Source organism: Mesoplodon bidens (assembly GCF_964165515.1).
Source record: "Mesoplodon bidens genome assembly, contig: HAP1_SCAFFOLD_47, whole genome shotgun sequence".
In the NCBI taxonomy this organism is placed as follows: Eukaryota; Metazoa; Chordata; class Mammalia; order Artiodactyla; family Ziphiidae; genus Mesoplodon; species Mesoplodon bidens.
Genome location: NW_027671336.1, coordinates 1468167 through 1493023, shown reverse-complemented (window position 1 = coordinate 1493023; position 24857 = coordinate 1468167).

The window sequence follows — 24857 nt, the reverse complement described above, 5'->3', positions numbered from 1 at the left end:
CCCTTGTTATCACAATGCCCCATGACCACTGTCATCACAATGCTCCATGACTCCATGCATCACAATGCTTCATGAACTTTGTCATCACAATGGTACATGCCCTCTTCATCAACGGTCTCTGTGACCTTTTTAACCACAATTCTCCATGAACTTTTCATCACAATGCTCTTTGAACCTTGTCATCACAATTCTCCATGCGCTTTTCAGCAAAATGCTCCATGACACATGTCATCACAATGCACCATTAGCTTGTCATCACAGTGCTCCAAAATCTTGTCATCACAATGCTCCATAAAACTTGTCATCACAATGCTCCATGCAATTATCATCAAAATGCTCTCTCAACACTGATATCACAATGTTACATCACAATTTGTCACAATACTACCTCACACCTGGCATCGCAATATTCCATGACTCCTGTCTTCACCATGCTACATGCATTTTCATCACAATGTTCGATGACCCCTGACATCACAATGTTCCATCACCCCTGTCATCAAAATGATCCATGACACTTTTCATCAAATTGCTCCATGACCCTGTCATCAAAATGCTCCAGGCCCTTGTCATCACAATGCACATCATCCTTGGCATCAAAATGCTCCATGACATTTGTCATCACAAAGATCCATGACACTTGGCATCACAATGCTCCATGTCATTGTCATCACGATGCTCCATGAACGCTCTCATCACATTGCTCCATGCCCTTGTCATTACAAAGCTCCATGACACATGTCATCAGAATGTTCCATGGCCTTCTCATCACAATGCACCACGCCCTTGCCATCAAAATGCTCCATTAAACCTGTCAAAAAAATGCTCCATGACACCTGCCATCACGATGTTCCATGGTCTTCTCATCACAAGGCTCCATGACAGTTCTCATCACAATGCTCCAAGACCCCTGTAGTCACAATGCTCCATGCCCCTTTTCATCTCAATGATCCATGAACCCTGTCATCACAATGCACCATGCCCATCATCATAATGCTTCATGCTATTGTCATCAAAATGAAATCAAAATGCTCCATGACCTCTGTCATAACAATGCTCCAAATCCTTGTGATCACAATATTTCATAACCCTTGTTATCACAATGCCCCATGACTCTCGTTATCACAATTATCCATGGTCTTCTCATCACAATGCTCCATGACCTTTGTCATCACAATGCTCAATACACTTGTCATCAAAATGCTCCCTGACACTTATTGTCTGTATGATCCTTGAAAACTCTCATTACAAGGCTCCATGACATTTTCATCACAATGATCCATGTCCTTTTCATCACAATGTTCCAAGACCCCTGTAATCACAATGCTCCATGCCCTTGTCATCATAAAGCTCAATGACGTATGTCATTAGAATGCTCCTTGGCCTTCACCTCACAATGCTCCATGCCCATGTCATCACAAAGTTCAAAGACCCCTGTAATCACAATGGTCCATGTCCCTTTTCTTCAGTATGCTCCATGAGATTTGTCATCATAAGGCTCCATGGTATTCTCATCACAATGCTCCAGGAACTTGTCATCACAATGCTACATGACTTGTCATAAAAATTCTCAATGGCCCTTTTCATCATAATGCTCCAAGCCCTAGTCATCACAATGCTTCATTATGTTTGTCATCACAATCCTACATTACATTTGGCATCACAATGCTCCCTGTCATTGTCATCGCAATGGACCATGACATATGTCATCACAATGCTCCCTGACACCTTTCTTCAAAATACTCCATGAACTTCTCATCACAATGCTCCATGCCCCTATCATCACAATGCTCCTTGCCCTTGTCATCACAATGCTCCATGACCCCTGTCATCATATTGCTCCGTGACTCCAGTCATCAAAATGCTTCATAACATTTGTCATCACAATGGTCCATGCCCGCATCATCACAAGAATCTGTGACGACCGTTGTAACCACAGTGCTCCATGAAATTTTCATCACAATGCTCCGTGACCCTTGTCATCACAATGCTCCATGCCTTTGTCAGAAAAATGCTCCATTTCACTTGTCATCACAATGTGCCACGCGCTTTTAATCACAACGGTCCACAAATTTGTCATCACAATGCTCCATAAACATTGAAAACACAATGCTCCTTTCCCTTCCCATCACAATGCTCCTTTAACCCATCATAACAATGATCCATGACCTCTGCCATCACAATGTTCCACGGCATTGTCATCACAAGTCTCCAAGACACTTGTCATCACAATGCTCCAAGACCCCTGTAATCACAATGCTCCATGCCCTTGTCATCACAAAGCTCCATGACACATGTCATCAGAATGTTCCATGTCCTTCTCATCAAAATGATCCATGCCTTGTCATCACAGTGCTCCAAGACCCCTGTAATCACAATGCTCCATGCCCCTATTCATCAGTATGCTCCATGAGGTTTGTCATCACAAGGCTCCATGGTTTTCTCATCACAATGCTCCAGGACCTTGTCATCACAATGCTTCACGAACTTGTCATGAAAATTCTCAATGGCCCTTGTCATCATAATGCTCCAATCCATAGTCATCACAATGCTCCATTATATTTGGCATCACAATCCTCCATTACATTTGTCATCACAATTCTCCCTGCAATTGTCATCACAATGGACCATGACATATGTCATCACAATGCTCCCTGACACATGTCTTCACAATATTCCACGACCTTCTCATAACAATGCTCCATGCTCTTGTCATCACAATGCTCCAAGACCCCTGTAATCACAATGCACCATGCCCTTGTCATCACAAAGCTCCATGACACATGTCATCAGAATTTTCCATGGCCTTCTCATCAATATGATCCATGCCTTGTCATCACAGTGCTCCAAGACCCCTGTAATCACAATGCTCCATGCCCCTTTTCATCAGTATGCTCCATGAGGTTTGTCATCACAAGGCTCCATGGTTTTCTCATCACAGTGCTCCAGGACCTTGTCATCACAATGCTTCACGAACTTGTCATGAAAATTCTCAATGGCCCTTGTCATCATAATGCTCCAATCCCTAGTCATCACAATGTTCCATTATATTTGTCACCACAATCCTCCATTACATTTGTCATCACAATGATCCCTGCCATTGTCATCACAATGGACCATTACATATGTCATCACAATGCTCCCTGACACATGTCTTCACAATATTCCACGATCTTCTCATAACAATGCTCCATGCCCTTGTCATCACAATGCTCCAAGACCCCTGTCATCACAATGTTCCGTGACTCCAGGCATCACAATGCTTCATAACATTTGTCATCGCAGTGGTCGATGCCCTCGTCATCATAAGGCTCTGTGACATTTGTAACAACAATGCTCCATGAACATTTCATCACAATGCTCCGTGACCCTTGTCATCACAATGCTCCATGCCTTTGTAAGAAAAATTCTCTATGACCCTTGCATGACCCTTGTCATCCCAACGGTCCACAAATTATTCATCGCAATGCTCCATAAACCTTGTAATCACAATGTTCCATGCCATTCTCATCACAATGCTCCATTACCCCTCTCATAACAATGCTCCATGACACCCGCCATCACAATGTTCCACGGCCTTATCATCACAAGTCTCCATGACACTTGTCATCACAATGCTCCAAGACCCCTGCAATCACAGTGCTCCATGCCCCATTTTATCTCAGTGCTCCATGAACCCTGTCATCACAATGCATCATGCCCATCATCATAATGCTTCCGGCTATTGTCACCACAATGAAATCAAAATTCTCCATGACCTCTGTCATCACAATGCTCCATGACCCCTGTCATCACAATACTCCATGAACATTTTCAGCCCAATGCTCCATGACACTTTTCATCACAATGATCCATGCCCTTGTCATCCCAATGCGTCATGACCCCTGTATTCACAATGCTCCATGATGCTTGTCATCACAGTGCTCCATGACACCAGTCATCACAATGCTCCATGCCTTTGTCAGCAAAATGCTACATGACATTGTCATTACAATGCTCTATGCGCTTTTCATCACAATACTCCATTACTCTTGTCATCACGATCCTCCATGAACCTTGGGATCAGATTGCTTCATGCTCTTGTCATCACAATGCTCCATGCTCCTGAAATCAAAATGATCCATGATCTCTGTCATCACAATGCTCCAAACACTTGTGTTCACAAAGTTCAATATCCTTTGTCATCACAACGCTCCATGATGCCTGTCATCACAATACTCCATGCCCTTTTCATCAAAATGCTCCTTGAACTTTGTCATCACAATTCTCAATACACATGTCATTACAATGCTCCCTAACACTTGTCGTCAGAATGCTCCTTGAACACTGTCACAATAAGGCTCCATGACTTTTTCATCACAAGGTCCCATGCCATTTTCATCACAATGCTCCATGCCATTGTCATCAAAATACTCCACAAGCTTGTCATCACAATGCTCCATGACCGTTGTCATCACAATTTTCCATGCACTTGTCAGCACAATGCTCCCGGACGCTTCTCATCACAATGCTCCAAGCCATTGTCATTGCAGTGCTCCATTACCTTTGTCATCATAATCCTCCATGACACTTGGCATCACAATGCTCCATGCCATTGTCATCACAATGGGCCATTACATATGTCATCACAATGCTCCCTGACACCTGTCTTCACAATACTGCATGACCTGGTCATCACAATGCTCCATGCCATTGCCATCACAATGCGCCATTCCAAGTGTCATCGCAATAATCCATGAAACTTATTAGACCAATGCTTCGTGCCCTTTCATCACAATGCACTATGAACCCTGTCTTCACAATGCTACGTGACTCCAGTCATCACAATTCTTCATGACCTTTGTCATCACAATGGTCCATGCCCTCGTCATCAACAGTCTCTGTGATCTTTTTAACCACAATGCTCCATGAACTTTTCAGCACAATGCCCTTTGACCCTGGTCATCACAATGCTCTATGCCTTTCTCAGCACAATGCTCCATGACCTTTGTCATCAGAATGCTCCATGTGCTTCTCAGCACCATGCTCCATGACACATGTCATCAAGATGCACCATGCGCTTGTTATCACAATGCGCCATTCCAAATGTCATCGCAATAATCCATGTAACTTATTAGACCAATGCTCCATGCCATTGTCATCACAATGCTCCATGCCCTTGTTATCACAATGCTCCATGACCACTGTCATCACAATGCTTCATGAACTTTGTCATCACAATGGTCCATGCCCTCGTCATCAAGAGTCTCTGTTACCTTTTCAACCACAATGCTCCATGAACTTTTCATCACAATGCTCTTTGACCATTGTCATCACAATGCTCCATGCGCTTTTCAGCACAATGCTCCATGACACATGTCATCACAATGCACAATTAGCTTGTAATCAGAGGGCTCCAAAATCTTGTCATCACAATGCTCCATAAACCTTGTCATCACAGTGCTCCATGCAATTATCATCAAAATGCTCTCTCAACACTGATATCACAATGTTACATCACAATTCTTCACAATACTCCCTCACATCTGGCAGCGCAATGTTCCATGACTCCTGTCTTCACCATGCTACATGCATTTTCATCACAATGTTCGATGACCCCTGACATCACAATGTTCCATGACCCCTGTCATCAAAATGCTCCATGACGCTTTTCATCAAATTGCTCCATGACCCTGTCATCAAAATGCTCCCTGTCCTTCTCATCACAATGCACAACACCCTTGTCATCAAAATGCTCCATGACATTTGTCATCACAAAGATCCATGACACATGGCATCACAATGCTCCATGTCATTGTCATCACGATGCTCCATGAACACTCTCATCACATTGCTCCATGTCCTTGTCATTACAAAGCTCCATGACACATGTCATCAGAATGCTCCATGACCTTCTCCTCACAATGCACCACGCCCTTGCCATCACAATGCTCCATTACACCTGTCATAAAAAAGCCCCATGACACCTGCCATCACGATGTTCCATGGTCTTCTCATTCCAAGGCTCCATGACCGTTCTCATCACAATGCTCCAAGACCCCTGTAATCACAATGCTCCATGACCCTTTTCATCTCAATGATCCATGAACCCTGTCATCACATTGCACCATGCCCATCATCATAATGCTTCATGCTATTGTCATCAAAATGAAATCAAAATGCTCCATGACCTCTGTCATAACAATGCTCCAAACCCTTGTGATCACAATATTCCATAACTCTTGTCATCACAATGACCCATGACTCTCGTTATCACAATTATCCATGGTCTTCTCATCACAATGCTCCATGCCCTTGTCATCACAATGCGCCATTCCAAATGTCATCGCAATAATCCATGAAACTTATTAGACCAATGCTCCATGCCCTTGTCATCACAATGCTCCATGCCCTTGTTATCACAATGCCCCATGACCACTGTCATCACAATGCTCCGTGACTCCAGGCATCACAATGCTTCATGAACTTTGTCATCACAATGGTCCATTCCTTCTTCATCAACGGTCTCTGTGACCTTTTTAAACACTATGCTCCATGAACTTTTCATCACAATACTCTTTGAACTTTGTCATCACAATTCTCCATGCGCTTTTCAGCACAATGCTCCATGACACATGTCATCACAATGCACCATTAGCTTGTCATCACAGTGCTCCAAAATCTTGTCATCACAATGCTCCATAAAACTTGTCATCACAATGCTCCATGCAATTATCATCAAAATGCTCTCTCAACACTGATATCACAATGTTACATCGCAATTCGTCACAATACTCCCTCACCCCTGGCATCGCAATGTTCCATGACACCTGTCTTCACCATGCTACATGCATTTTCATCACAATGTTCGATGACCCCTGATATCACAATGTTCCATCACCCCTGTCATCAAAATGCTCCATGACACTTTTCATCAAATTGCTCCATGACCCTGTCATCAAAATGCTCCAGGCCCTTGTCATCACAATGCACAACATCCTTGTCATCAAAATGCTCCATGACATTTGTCATCACAAAGATCCATGACACTTGGCATCACAATGCTCCATGTCATTGTCATCACGATGCTCCATGAACGCTCTCATCACATTGCTCCATTCCCTTGTCATTACAAAGCTCCATGACACATGTCATCAGAATGCTCCATGGCCTTCTCATCACAATGCACCACGCCCTTGCCATCAAAAAGATCCATTACACCTGTCAAAAAAATGCTCCATGAAACCTGCCATCAAGATGTTCCATGGTCTTCTCATCACAAGGCTCCATGACCGTTCTCATCACAATGCTCCAAGACCCCTGTAATTACAATGCTCCATGCCCCTTTTCATCTCAATGATCCATGAACCCTGTATTCACAGTGCACCATGCCCATCATCATAATGCTTCATGCTATTGTCATCAAAATGAAATCAAAATGCTCCATGACCTCTGTCATAACAATGCTCCAAATCCTTGTGATCACAATATTTCATAACTCTTGTCATCACAATGCCCAATGACTCTCGTTATCACAGCTATCCATAGTCTTCTCATCACAATGCTCCATGACCTTTGTCATCACAATGCTCAATACACTTGTCATCAAAGTTCTCCCTGACACTTATCGTCTGTATGATCCTTGAAACCTGTCATTACAAGGCTCCATGCCATTTTCATCACAATGATCCATGTCCTTTTCATCACAATGTTCCAAGACACCTGTAATCACAATGCTCCATTCCCTTGTCATCACAATGCTACATGACTTGTCATAAAAATTCTCAATGGCCCTTTTCATCATAATGCTCCAAGCCCTAGTCATCACAATGCTTCATTATGTTTGTCATCACAATCCTACATTACATTTGGCATCACAATGCTCCCTGTCATTGTCATCACAATGGACCATGACATATGTCATCACAATGCTCCCTGACAGCTTTCTTCAAAATACTCCATGAACTTCTCATCACAATGCTCCATGCCCCTGTCATCACAATGCTCCATGCCCTTGTCATCACAATGCTCCATGACCCCTGTCATCACATTGCTCCGTGACTCCAGTCATTCCAATGCTTCATAACATTTGTCATCACAATGGTCCATGCCCGCATCATCACAAGAATCTGTGACGACCGTTGTAACCACAGTGCTCCATGAACTTTTCATCACAATGCTCCATGACCCTTGTCATCACAATGCTCCATGCCTTTGTCAGAAAAATGCTCCATGACCCTTGTCATCACAATGTGCCACGCGCTTTTCATCACAACGGTCCACAAATTTGTCATCACAATGCTCCATAAACATTGAAAACACAATGGTCCTTTCCATTCTCATCACAATGCTCCATTAACCCATCATAACAATGATCCATGAACTCTGCCATCACAATGTTCCACGGCATTGTCATCACAAGGCTCCAAGACACTTGTCATCACAGTGCTCCAAGACCACTGTAATCACAATGCTCCATGCCCTTGTCATCACAACGCTCCAAGACACATGTCATCAGAATGTTCCATGTCCTTCTCATCAAAATGATCCATGCCTTGTCATCACAGTGCTCCAAGACCCCTGTAATCACAATGCTCCATGCCCCTTTTCATCAGTATGCTCCATGAGGTTTGTCATCACAAGGCTCCATGGTTTTCTCATCACAATGCTCTAGGACCTTGTCATCACAATGCTTCACGACCTTGTCATGAAAATTCTCAATGGCCCTTGTCATCATAATGCTCCAATCCCTAGTCATCACAATGCTCCATTATATTTTTCATCACAATCCTCCATTACATTTGTCATCACAATGCTCCCTGCCATTGTCATCACAATGGACCATGACATATGTCATCACAATGCTCCCTGACACATGTCTTCACAATATTCCATGACCTTCTCATCACAATGCTCCATGCCCTTGTCATCACAATGCTCCAAGACCACTGTCATCACAATGTTCCGTGACTCCAGGCATCACAATGCTTCATAACATTTGTCATCACAGTGGTCGATGCCCGCGTCATCATAAGGCTCTGTGACCTTTGTAACCACAATGCTCCATGAACATTTCATCACAATGCTCCGTGACCCTTGTCATCACAATGCTCCATGCCTTTGTAAGAAAAATTCTCTATGACCCTTGCATGACCCTTGTCATCCCAACGGTCCACAAATTATTCATCGCAATGCTCCATAAACCTTGTAATCACAATGTTCCAAGCCCTTCTCATCACAATGCTCCATTACCCCTCTCATAACAATGCTCCATAACACCGGCGATCACAAAGTTCCACGGCCTTATCATCACAAGTCTCCATGACACTTGTCCTCACAATGCTTCAAGACCCCTGTAATCACAATGCTCCATGCCCCTTTTCATCTCAATGCTCCATGAACCCTGTCATCACAATGCATCATGCCCATCATCATAATGCTTCCGGCTGTTGTCACGACAATGAAATCAAAATTCTCCATGACCTCTGTCATCACAATGCTCCATGACCCCTGTCATCACAATACTCTATGAATATTTTCAGGCCAATGCTCCATGAACCTTGTCAACAAAATGATCCATGCCCTTGTCATCCCAATGCTCCATGACCCCTGTATTCACAATGCTCCGTGATGCTTCTCAGCACAGTGCTCCATGACACCAGTCATCAAAATGCTCCATGCCTTTGTCAGCAAAATGCTACATGACCTTGTCATTACAATGCTCTATGTGCTTTCCATCACAATACTCCATTCCTATTGTCATCACAATCCTCCATGAACCTTGGGATCAGATTGCTTCATGCTCTTGTCATCACAATGCTCCATGCTCCTGAAATCAAAATGATCCATGACCTCTGTCATCAAAATGCTCCAAACCCTTTTCAATAACCTTTGTCATCACAACGCTCCATGATGCCTGTCATCACAATACTCCATGCCCTTTTCATCAAAATGCTCCTTGAACTTTGTCATCACAATTCTCAATACACATGTCATTACAATGCTCCCTGACACTTGTCCTCAGAAGGCTCCTTGAACACTGTCACAGAAAGGCTCCAAGACTTTTGCATCACAATGTCCCAAGCCATTTTCATCACAATGCTCCATGCCATTGTCATCAAAATACTCCACAAGCTTGTCATCACAATGCTCCATGACCGTTGTCATCACAATTCTCCATGCACTTGTCAGCACAATGCTCCCTGACCTTTGTCATCACAATGTTCCAAGCCATTGTCATCGCAATGCTCCATTACCTTTGTCATCAGAATCCTCCATGACACTTGGCATCACAATGCTCCATGCCATTGTCATCACAATGGGCCATTCCAACTGTCCTCGCAATAATCCATGAAACTTATTAGACCAATGCTTCATGCCCTTTCATCACAATGCTCTATGAACCCTGTCATCACAATGCTACGTGACTCCAGTCATCACAATTCTTCATGACCTTTGTCATCACAATGTTTCATGCCCTCGTCATCAACAGTCTCTGTGATCTTTTTAACCACAATGCTCCATGAACTTTTCAGCACAATGCCCTTTGACCCTTGTCATCAGAATGCTCTATGCCTTTCTCAGCACAATGCTCCATGACCCTTGTCATCACAATGCTCCATGTGCTTGTCAGCACAATGCTCCATGACACATGTCATCAAGATGCACCATTAGCTTGTCATCACAGTGCTCCAAAATCTTGTCATCACAATGCTCCATAAACCTTGTCATCACAGTGCTCCATGCAATTATCATCAAAATGCTCTCTCAACACTGATATCACAATGTTACATCACAGTTCGTCACAATACACCCTCACACCTGGCATCGCAATGTTCCATGACTCCTGTCTTCACCATGCTACATGCATTTTCATCACAATGTTCGATGACCCCTGACATCACAATGTTCCATGACCCCTGTCATTAAAATGCTCCATGACGCTTTTCATCAAATTGCTCTATGACCCTGTCATCAAAATGTTCCCTGCCCTTCTCATCACAATGCACAACACCCTTGTCATCAAAATGCTCCATGACATTTGTCAACACAAAGATCCATGACACATGGCATCACAATGCTCCATGTCATTGTCATCACGATGCTCCTTGACCACTCTAATCACAATGCTCCATGCCCTTGTCATTACAGAGCTCCATGACACATGTCATCAGAATGCTCCATGACCTTCTCCTCACAATGCACCACGCCCTTGCCATCACAATGCTCCATTACACCTGTCATAAAAATGCCCCATGACACCTGCCATCATGATGTTCCATGTTCTTGTCATCACAAGGCTCCATGACCGTTCTCATCACAATGCTCCAAGACCCCTGTAATCACAATACTCCATGACCCTTTTCATCTCAATGATCCATGAACCCTGTCATCACATTGCACCATGCCCATCATCATAATGCTTCATGCTATTGTCATCAAAATGAAATCAAAATGCTCCATGACCTCTGTCATAACAATGCTCCAAACCCTTGTGATCACAATATTCCATAACTCTTGTCATCACAATGCCACATGACTCTCGTTATCACAATTATCCATGGTCTTCTCATCACAATGCTCCATGCCCTTGTCATCACAATGCGCCATTCCAAATGTCATTGCAATAATCCATGAAACTTATTACACCAATGCTCCATGCCCTTGTCATCACAAAGCTCCATGCCCTTGTTATCACAATGCTCCATGACCACTGTCATTACAATGCTCCGTGACTCCAGTCATCACAATACTTCATGAACTTTGTCATCACAATGGTCCATGCCCTCGTCATCAACAGTCTCTGTGACCTTTTTAACCACAATGCTCCATGAACTTTTCATCACAATGCTCTATGACCCTTGTCATCACAATGCTCCATGCGCTTTTCAGCACAATGCTCCATGACACATGTTATCACAATGCACCATTAGCTTGTCATCACAGTGCTCCAAAATCTTGTCATCACAATGCTCCATAAACCTTGTCATCACAGTGCTCCTTGCAATTATCATCAAAATGCTCTCTCAACACTGATATCACAATGTTACATCACAGTTCGTCACAATACTCCCTCACACCTGGCATCGCAATGTTCCATGACTCCTGTCTTCACCATGCTACATGCATTTTCATCACAATGTTCAATGACACCTGACATCACAATGTTCCATGACCCCTGTCATCAAAATGCTCCTTGACACTTTTCATCAAATTGCTCCATGACCCTGTCATCAAAATGCTCCAGGCCCTTGTCATCACAATGCACAACACCCTTGTCATCAAAATGTTCCATGACATTTGTCATCACAAAGATCCATGACACTTGGCATCACAATGCTCCATGTCATTGTCATCACGATACTCCATGAACGCTCTCATCACATTGCTCCATGCCCTTGTCATTACAAAGCTCCATGACACATGTCATGAGAATGCTCCATGGCCTTCTCATCACAATGCACCACGCCCTTGCCATCACAATGCTCCATTACACCTGTCAAAAAAATGCTCCATGACACCTGCCATCACGATGTTCCATGGTCTTCTCATCACAAGGCTCCATGACAGTTCTGATCACAGTGCTCCAAGACCCCTGTAATCACAATGCTCCATGCCCCTTTTCATCTCAATGATCCATGAACCCTGTCATCACAATGCACCATGCCCATCATCATAATGCTTCATGCTATTGTCATCAAAATGAAATCAAAATGCTCCATGACCTCTGTCATAACAATGCTCCAAATCCTTGTGATCACAATATTTCATAACTCTTGTCATCACAATGCCAAATGACTCTCGGTATAACAATTATCCATGGTCTTCTCATCACAATGCTCCATGACCTTTGTCATCACAATGCTCAATACACTTGTCATCAAAATGCTCCCTGACACTTATTGTCTGTATGATCCTTGAAACCTGTCATTACAAGGCTCCATGCCATTTTCATCACAATGATCCATGTCCTTTTCATCACAATATTCCAAGACCCCTGTAATCACAATGCTCCATGCCCTTGTCATCACAAATCTCAATGACGTATGTCATTAGAATCCTCCTTGGCCTTCACCTCACAATGCTCCATGCCCATGTCATCACAAAGTTCCAAGACCCCTGTAATCACAATGGTCCATGTCCCTTTTCTTCAGTATGCTCCATGAGATTTGTCATCACAAGGCTCCATGGTATTCTCATCACAATGGTCCAGGAACTTGTCATCACAATGCTACATGACTTGTCATAAAAATTCTCAATGGCCCTTTTCATCATAATGCTCCAAGCCCTAGTCATCACAATGCTTCATTATGTTTGACATCACAATCCTACATTACATTTGGCATCAAAATACTCCCTGTCATTGTCATCGCAATGGACCATGGCATATGTCATCACAATGCTCCCTGACACCTTTCTTCAAAATACTCCATGAACTTCTCATCACAATGCTCCATGCCCCTATCATCACAATGCTCCATGCCCTTGTCATCACAATGCTCCATGACCCCTGTCATCACATTGCTCCGTGACTCCAGTCATCACAATGCTTCATAACATTTGTCATCACAATGGTCCATGCCCGCATCATCACAAGAATCTGTGACGACCGTTGTAACCACAGTGCTCCATGAACTTTTCATCACAATGCTCCGTGACCCTTGTCATCACAATGCTCCATGCCTTTGTCAGAAAAATGCTCCATTACACTTGTCATCACAATGTGCCACGTGCTTTTTATCACACCTTCCACAAATTTGTCATCACAATGCTCCATAAACATTGAAAACACAATGCTCCTTTCCCTTCTCATCACAATGCTCCATTAACCCATCATAACAATGATCCATGACCTCTGCCATCACAATGTTCCACGGCATTGTCATCACAAGTCTCCAAGACACTTGTCATCACAATGCTCCAAGATCCCTGTAATCACAATGCTCCATGCCCTTGTCATCACAACGCTCCATGACACATGTCATCAGAATGCTCCATGGCCTTCTCATCACAATGCACCACGCCCTTGCCATCACAATGCTCCATTACACCTGTCATAAAAATGCTCCATGACACCTGCCATCAGGATGTTCCATGGTCTTCTCATCACAAGGCTCCATGACCGTTCTCATCACAATGCTCCAAGACCCCTGTAATCACAATGCTCCATGCCCCTTTTCATCTCAATGATCCATGAACCCTGTCATCACAATGCACCATGCCCATCATCATAATGCTTCATGCTATTGTCACCACAATGAAATCAAAATTCTCCATGACCTCTGTCATCCCAATACTCCATGACATCTGTCATCACAATACTCCATGAATATTTTCAGCCCAATGCTCCATTACACTTGTCATCACAATGATCCATGCCGTAGTCATCCCAATGCTCCATGACCCCTGTATTCACAATGCTCCGTGATGCTTGTCATCACAGTGCTCCATGACACCAGTCATCACAATGCTCCATGCCTTTGTCAGCAAAATGCTACATGACCTTGTCATTACAATGCTCTATGTGCATTTCATCACAATACTCCCTTACTACTGTCATCACAATCCTCCATGAACCTTGGAATCAGATTGCTTCATGCTCTTGTCATCACAATGCTCCATGCTCCTGAAATCAAAATGATCCATGACCTCTGTCATCACAATGCTCCAGACACTTGTGAACACAAAGTTCAATAACCTTTGTCATCTCAACGCTCCATGATGCCTGTCATCACAATACTCCATGCACTTTTCATCAAAATGCTCCATGAACTTTGTCATCACAATTCTCCATACACTTTTCATTACAATGCTCCCTGACACTTGTCGTCAGAATTCTCCTTGAATATTGTCACGAAATGCTCCATGCCTTTTTCATCACAATGTCCCATGTCATTTTCATCACAATGCTCCATGCCATTGTCATCAAAATACTCCACAAGCTTGTCATCAGAATGCTCCATGACCGTTGTCATCACAATTCTCCATGCACTTGTCAGCACAATGCTCCCTGACCCTTGTCATCACAATGCTCCAAGCCATTGTCATCACAATGCTCCATTACCTTTGTCATCAGAATCCTCCATGACACTTGGCATGACAATGCTCCATGCCATTTTCATCACAATGGGCCATTACATATGTCATCACAATGCTCCCTGACACCTGCCTTCACAATACTGCATGACCTGGTCATCACAATGATCCATGCCCTTGGCATCACAATGCGTCATTCAAACTGTCATCGCAATAATCCAAGAAACTTATTAGACAATGTTCCATGCACTTGTTATCACAATGCTCCATGACCCTTTCATCACAATGCTCTATGAACCCTGTCATCACAATGATCCTTGACGCAACTCATCACAATGCTTCATGAACTTTGTCATCACAATGGTCCATGCCCTCGTCATCAACAGTCTCTGTGAACTTTTTAACCACAATGCTCCATGAACTTTTCATCACAATGCTCTTTGACCCTTGTCATCACAATGCTCCATGCGCTTTTCAGCACAATGCTCCATGACACATGTCATCACAATGCACCATTAGCTTGTCATCACAGTGCTCCAAAACCTTGTCATCACAATGCTCCATAAACCTTGTCATCACAGTGCTCCATGCAATTATCATCAAAATGCTCTCTCAACACTGATATCACAATGTTACATCACAATTCGTCACAATACTCCCTCACACCTGGCATCGCAATGTTCCATGACACCTGTCTTCACCATGCTACATGCATTTTCATCACAATGTTCGATGTACCCTGACATCACAATGTTCCATGACCCCTGTCATCAAAATGCTCCATGCCGCTTTTCATCAAATTGCTCCATGAACCTGTCATCAAAATGCTCCCTGCCCTTCTCATCACAATGCACAACACCCTTGTCATCAAAATGCTCCATGACATTTGTCATCACAAAGATCCATGACACTTGGCATCACAATGCTCCATGTCATTTTCATCACGATGCTCCATGAACGCTCTCATCATATTGCTCCATGCCCTTGTCTTTACAAAGCTCCATGACACATGTCATCAGAATGCTCCATGGCCTTCTCATCACAATGCACCACGCCCTTGCCATCACAAAGCTCCATTACACTTGTCATAAAAATGCTCCATGACACCTGCCATCACGATGTTCCATGGTCTTCTCATCACAAGGCTCCATGACCGTTCTCATCACAATGCTCCAAGACCCCTGTAATCACAATGCTCCATGTCCCTTTTCATCTCAATGATCCATGAACCCTGTCATCACAATGCACCATGCCCATCATCATAATGCTTCATGCTATTGTCACCACCATGAAATCAAAATTCTCCATGACCTATGTCATCCCAATGCTCCATGACCCCTGTCATCACAATACTCCATGAACATTTTCAGCCCAATGATCCATTACCAGTGTCATCACAATGATCCATGCCCTTGTCACCGCAATGCTCCATGACCCCTGTATTCACAATGCTCCGTGATGCTTGTCATCACAGTGCTCCATGACACCTGTCATCACAATGCTCCATGCCTTTGCCAGCAAAATGCTACATGACCTTGTCATTGCAATGCTCTATGCGCTTTTCATCACAATACTCCATTACTATTGTCATCACAATCCTCCATGAACCTTGGGATCAGATTGCTTCATGCTCTTCTCATCACAATGCTCCATGCTCCTGAAATCAAAATGATCCATGACCTCTGTCATCACAATGCTCCAAACCCTTGTGATCACAAAGTTCAATAACCTTTGTCGTCACAACGCTCCATGATGCCTGTCATCACAATACTCCATGCCCTTTTCATCAAAATGCTTCGTGAACTTTGTCATCACAATTCTCAATACACTTGTCATTTCAATGCACCCTGACACTTGTTGTCAGAATGCTCCTTGAACACTGTCACGAAAAGGCTCCATGCCTTTTTCATCACAAAGTCCCATGGCATTTTCATCACAATGCTCCATGCCATTGTCATCAAAATACTCCACAAGCTTGTCATCAGAATGCTCCATGACCATTGTCATCACAATTCTCCATGCACTTGTCAGCACAATGCTCCCTGACCCTTGTCATCACAATGCTCCAACCCATTGTCATCACAATGCTCCATTACCTTTGTCATCAGATTCCTCCATGACACTTGGCATCACAATGCTCCATGCCATTGTCATCACAATGGGCCATTACATATGTCATCACAATGCTCCCTGACACCTGCCTTCACAATACTGCATGACCTGGTCATCACAATGCTCCATGCCATTGCCATCACAATGCGCCATTCCAAGTGTCATCGGAATAATCCATGAAACTTATTAGACCAATGCTTCATGCCCTTTCATCACAATGCTCTATGAACCCTGTCATCACAATGCAACGTGACTCCAGTCATCACAATTCTTCATGACCTTTGTCATCACAATGGTCCATGCCCTCATCATCAACAGTCTCTGTGATCTTTTCAACCACAATGCTCCATGGACTTTTCAACACAATGCCCTTTGACCCTTCTCATCACAATGCTCTATGCCTTTCTCAGAACAATGCTCCATGACCCATGTCCTCACAATGCTCCAAGCGCTTGTCAGCACAATGCTCCAAGATACATGTCATCAAGATGCACCATGCGCTTGTCATCACAATGCGCCATTCCAAATGTCATCGCCATAATTCATGAAACTTATTAGACCAATGCTCCATGCCCTTGTCATCACAATGCTCCATGCCCTTGTTATAACAATGCTCCATGACCACTGCAATCACAATGCTCCGTGACTCCACTCATCACAATGCTTCAAGATCTTTGTCATCACAATGGTGCATGCGCTCGTCATCAACAGTCTCTGTGACATTTTTAACCACAATGCTCCATGAACTTTTCATCACAATGCTCTTTGACCCTTGTCATCACAATGCTCCATGCGCTTTTCAGCACAATGGTCCATGACTCATGTCATCACAATGCACCATTAGCTTGTCATCACAGTGCTCCAAAATCTTGTCATCACAATGCTCCATAAACCTTGTCATCAAAATGCTCCATGCAATTATCATCAAAATGCTCTCTCAACACTGATATCACAATATTACATCACAATTCGTCACAATACTCCCTCACCCCTGGCATCGCAATGTTCCATGACTCCTGTCTTCACCATGCTACATGAATTTTCATCACAATGTTCGATGACCCCTGACATCACAATGTTCCATGACCCCTGTCATCAAAATGCTCCATGACGCTTTTCATCAAATTGCTCCATGACCCTGTCATCAAAATGCTCCCTGCCCTTCTCATCACAATGCACAACACCCTTGTCATCAAAATGCTCCATGACATTTGTCATCACAAAGATCCATGACATATGGCATCACAATGCTCCATGTCATTGTCATCACGATGCTCCATGAACGCTCTCATCATATTGTTCCATGCCCTTGTCATTACAAAGCTCCATGACACATGTCATCAGAATGCTCCATGGCCTTCCTAACACAATGCACCTCGCCCTTGCCATCACAATGCTCCATTACACCTGTCATAAAAATGCTCCATGACACCTGCCATCACGATGTTCCATGGTCTTCTCATCAGAAGTCTCCATGACCGTTCTCATCACAATGCTCCAAGACCCCTGTAATCAAAATGCTCCATGCCCCTTTTCATATCAATAAACCATGAACCCTGTCATCACAATGCACCATGCCCATCATCATAATGCTTCATGCTATTGTCATCAAAATGAAATCAAAATTCTCCATGACCTCTGTCATAACAATGTTCCAAACCCTTGTGATCACAATATTCCATAACTCTTGTCATCACAATGCCCCATGACACTCATTATCACAATTATCCATTGTCTTCTCATCACAATGCTCCATGACATTTGTCATCACAATGCTGTATACACTTGTCATCAAAATGCTCCCTGACACTTATTGTCTGTATGATCCTTGAAACCTGTCATTACAAGACTCCATGCCATTTTCATCACAACGATCCATGTCGTTTTCATCACCATGTTCCAAGACCCCTGTAATCACAATGCTCCATGCCGTTGTCATCCCAAAGCTCAATGACATATGTCATTAGAATGCTCCTTGGCCTTCACCTCAAAATGCTCCATGCCCTAGTCATCACAATGTTCCAAGACCCCTGTAATCACAATGCTCCATGCCCCTTTTCATCAGTATACTCCATGAGATTTGTCATCACAAGGCTCCATGGTATTCTCATCACAATGCTCCAGGAACTTGTCATCACAATGCTACATGACTTGTCATAAAAATACACAATGGCCCTTGTAATCATAATGCTCCAAGTCCTACTCATCACAATGCTTCTTTATATTTGTCATCACAATCTTACATTACATTTGTCATCACAATGCTCCCTGCCATTGTCATCACAATGGACCATGACATATGTCATCACAATGCTTCCTGACACATGTCTTCACAATATTCCATGACCTTCTCATCACAATGCTCCATGCCCATGTCATCACAATGTTCCGTGACTCCAGGCATCACAATGGTTCATAACATTTGTCATCACAGTGGTCGATGTCCGCGTCATCATGAGGCTCTGGGACCTTTGTAACCACAATGCTCCATGAACATTTCATCACAATGCTCCGTGACACTTGTCATCACAATGCTCCATGCCTTTGTAAGAAAATTTCTCTATGACCCTTGCATGACCCTTCTTATCCCAACGGTCCACAAATTATTCAACACAATGCTCCATAAACCTTGTAATCACAATGTTCCATGCCCTTCTCATCACAATGCTCCATTACCCCTCTCATAACAATGCTCCATGACACCCGCCATCACAGTGTTCCACGGAGTTATCATCACAAGTCTCCATGACACTTGTCATCACAATGCTCCAAAACCCCTGTAATCACAATGCTATATGCCCCTTTTCATCTCAATGCTCCATGAACCCTGTCATCACAATGCATCATGCCCATCATCATAATGCTTCTGGTTATTGTCACCACAATGAAATCAAAATTCTCCATTACCTCTGTCATCACAAAGCTCCATGACCCCTGTCATAACAATACTCCATGAACATTTTCAGCCCAATGCTCCATGACCCTTGTCATCACAATGATCCATGCCCTTGTCATCCCAATGCTCCATGACCCCTGTATTCACAATGCTCCGTGATGCTTGTCATCACAGTGCTCCATGACACCTGTCATCACTGTGCTCCATGCCTTTGTCAGCACCATGCACTTCTCATCAAAATGCTCTCTCACCACTGATATCACATTGTTAAATCACTATTCCTCACAATACTCGCTCACCCCTGTCATCATAATGTTCCATGACTCCTGTCATCACAATGGTACATGCACTTATCATCACAATGTTCGATGACCCCTGACATCACAATGTTCCTTAACACCTGTTATCAAAATGTTCCATGACCCTTTTCATCAAAATACTCCGTGACCGCAGATATCACAATGTTCCATAACACCTCTCATCAAAATGTTCCATGACACTTCTTATCAAATTGCTCCATAACCCTGTCATCACAATGCTCCCTGCCATTCTCATCACAATGCACAACGCCCTTGTCATAAAAATGCTCCATGACCGTTGTCATCACAATGCTCCATGTCTTTGTCAAAACAATGCTCCATGACCCTTGTCATCACAATGTGCCACGCGCATATCATCACAACAGTCCACAACCTATTCATTGCAATGCTCCATAAACCTTGTAATCACAATGATCCATGCACTTCTCATCAAAATGTTCCCTCACCAGAGATATCACAGTGTTCCATCACTAGTCATCACAATATCCCATCACGCCTCTAATCACAATATTCTATGACACTTGCCATCACAATGCTCCATTACAACTGCCATAACAATGCTCCATGACCCCTGCCATCAAGATGTTCCTTGGCCTTGTCATCACAAGGCTCCATGACCCTTCTCATCACAATGCTCCAAAACCCCTGTAATCACAATGCTGCATGCCCCTTTTCATCTCAATGATCCATGAACCCTGTCATCACAATGCAACATTCCCGTCATCATAATGCTTCATGCTATTGTCATCACAAAGAAATCAAAATGCTCCATGAACTCTGTCATAACAATGCTCCAAACGCTTGTGATCATAATATTCCATAACACTTGTCATCACAATGCCCCATGACACTCGTCATCACAATTACCCATGGTCTGCTCATCACAATGCTCCATGACCTTTGCCATCACAATGCTCAATACACTTGTCATCAAAATGCTCCCTGTCAGGTGTTGTCTGTATGTTCCTTCAACCCTGTCATGACAAGGCTCCATGCCTTTTTCATCACAATGATCCATGCCTTTTTCATCACAATGCTCCAAGACGACTATAATCACAATGCTCCATGCCCTTGTCATCACAATGTTCTATGACACATATAATTAGAATGCTCCTTGGCCTTCTCCTCACAATGCTCCATGAACTTGTCATCACAATGTTCCAAGACGCCTGTAATCACAGTCGTCCCTACCCCTTTTCATCACTATGCTCCATGAGATTTGTCATCACAAGGCTCCATGGTTTTCTTATCACAATACTCAGGACCTAGTCATCACAATGCTTTATGACCCTGTTATGAAAATTCTCAATGGCCCTTGTCATCATAATGCTCCAAGCCCTAGTCATCACAATGCTCCATTATATTTGTCATCACAATCCTCCATTACATTTGGCATCACAATGCTCCCTGCCATTGTCATCTCAATGGACCATGACATATGTCATCACAATGCTCCCTGACCCCTTTCTTCAGAATACTCCATGAACTTCTCATCACAATGCTCGATGCCCCTATCATCACAATGCTCCATGCCCTTGTTATCAGAATGCTCCATGACCCCTGTCATCACATTGCTCCGTGACCCAAGTCATCACAATGTTTCATAACATTTGTCATCACAATGGTCCATGCCCGCATCATCACAAAAATCTGTGACCATTGTAACCACAATGCTCCATGAACTTTTCATCACAATGCTCCGTGACCCTGTCATCACAATGCTCCATGCCTTTGTCAGAAAAATGCTCCATGACCCTTGTAATCAAAATGTGCCACACGCTTTTTATCACAATGGTCCACAAATTTGTCATCACAATCGTCCATAAACATTGAAAACACAATGCTCCTTTCCCTTCTCATCACAATGCTCCATTAACCCATCATAACAATGATCCATGACTCCTGCCATCACAATGTTCCACGGCATTGTCATCACAAGGTTCCAAGACACTTGTCATCACAATGCTCGAAGACCCCTGTAATCACAATGCTCCATGCCTTGTCATCACAGTGCTCCAAGACGCCTGTAATCACAATGCTCCATGCCCATTTTCATCAGTATGCTCCATGAACTTTGTCATCACAATGCACAATACACATGTCACCAAAATGCCCCATGTGACTTGTTGTCTGTATGCTCCTTGAAACCTCTCATGACAAGGCTCCATGCCTTTTTCATCACAATGATCCATGTCCTTTTCTTCACAATGCTCCAAGACCCCTGTAATCACAATGCTCCATGACATTGTCATCACAAAGCTCTATGACGCATATCATTAGAATGTTCCTTAAACTTCTACTCACAGTTTTCCATGCCCTTGTTATCACAATGTTCCAAGACCCCTGTAATCACAGTGGTCCATGCCCCTTTTCATCTCAATGTTCCATGAACCCTGTCATCAAAATGCACCATGCCCATCATCATAGTGCTTCATGCTATTGTCATCACAATGAAATCAAAATGCTCCATGAACTCTGTCATAAAAATGCTGCAAACCCTTGTGATCACAATATTCCATAACACTTGTCATCACAATGTCCATTGACACTCGTCATGACAATTATCCATGGTCTTCTCATCAAAATGCTCCATGACATTTGTCATCACAGTGCTCAATACACTTGTCATCAAAATGCTCCCTTACCCTTGTTGTCTGTATGCTCCTTGAACCCTGTCATGACAAGTCTCCATGCCTTTCTCAAAACAATGATCCATGCCCTTTTCATCACAATGCTCCAAGACCCCTGTAATCACAATGCTCCATGTCCTTGTCATCACAAATCTCAATGACGCATGTCATTAGAATGCTCCTTGGCCTTCTCCTGACATTGATCCATGCCCTTGTCATCACAATGTTCCCAGACCCCGGTAATCACAGTAGTCCATGCCCTTTTCATCAGTATGCTCCATGAGATTTGTCATCACAAGGCTCCATGGTTTTCTTATCACAATGCTCCAGGAACTTGTCATCAAAATGCTTCACGACATTGTCATGAGAATTCTCAATGGCCCTTGTCATCATAATGCTCCAAGCCGTAGTTATCACAATTCTCCATTATATTTGTCATCACAATCCTCCATTATATATGGCATCACAATACTCCCTGCCATTGTCATTGCAATGGACTATGACATATGTCATCACAATGCTCCCTGACACCTGTCTTCACAATACTCCAAGAACTTCTCATCACCATGCTCCATGCCCTTGTCATCCCAATGCTCCATGCCCTTGTCATCCCAATGCTCCATGACCACTGTCATCAAAATGCTCCGTGACTCCATTCATCACAATGCTTCATAACATTTGTCATCACAGTGGTACATGCCCGTGTCATCACAAGGCTCTGTGACCTTTGTAACCACAATGCTCCATGAACTTTTCATCAGAATGCTCCGTGACCCTTGTCATCACAATGCTACATGCCTTTGTCAGAAAAATGCTCTATGTCCCTTGTCATCACAATGTGCCACACACTTTTCATCACAACGGTCCACAAATTTGTCATCGTAATGTTCCATAAACCTTGTAATCACAATGCTTCCTGCACTTCTCATAACAATGCTCCATACACCTGTCATAACAATGCTCCATGACACCTGCCATCACAATATTCGACGGACTTTTCATCACAAGACTCCATGACACTTGTCATCACAATGCTCGAAGACCCCTGTAATCACAATGCTCCATGCCCTTGTCATCACAAAGCTCCATGACAACTATCTTCACAATACTCCATGACCTTCTCATCACAATGATCCATGCCCTTGTCAGCACAATGCACCATGTCCACTGTCATCACAATTATCTATGAAAACTTTCATACCAATGCTCCATGGCCAAGACATCACAATGCTCCATGCCCTTGTCATCAAAATGCTCCATGACGGCTGTCATCACTATGCTCCCTGACTCCAGGCATCACAATGCTTCATAACATTTGTCATCACAATTGCCTAAGCCCGCGTCATCACAAGGCTCTGTGACTTAGTAACCACAATGCTCCGTGAAATGTCCATCACAATGCTCCGTGACCCCTGTCCTAACAATGCTCCATGACACCTGGCATCACGATGTCCCATGGTCTTGTCATCACCAGGCTCCATGACCCTTCTCATCACAATGCTCCAAGACCCCTGTAATCACAATGCTCCATGCCGCTTTTCATCTCAATGCTCCATGAACCCTGTCATCACAATGCATCATGCCCATCATTATAATGATTCCGGCTATTTTCAGCGCAATGAAATCAAAATTCTCCATGACCTCTCTCATCACAATGCTCCATGACCCCTGTCATCACAATACTCCATGAATATTTTCAGCCCAATGCTGCATGACCTTTGACGTTACAATGATCCATGCCCTTGTCATCCCAATGCTCCATGTCCTTGTCATCACAATGCTCCTTGACCCATGTATTCACAATGCTCCGTGACGCTTGTCATCACAGTGCTCCATGATACCTTTCACCACAATGCTCCATGGCTTTGTCAGCAAAATGCTACA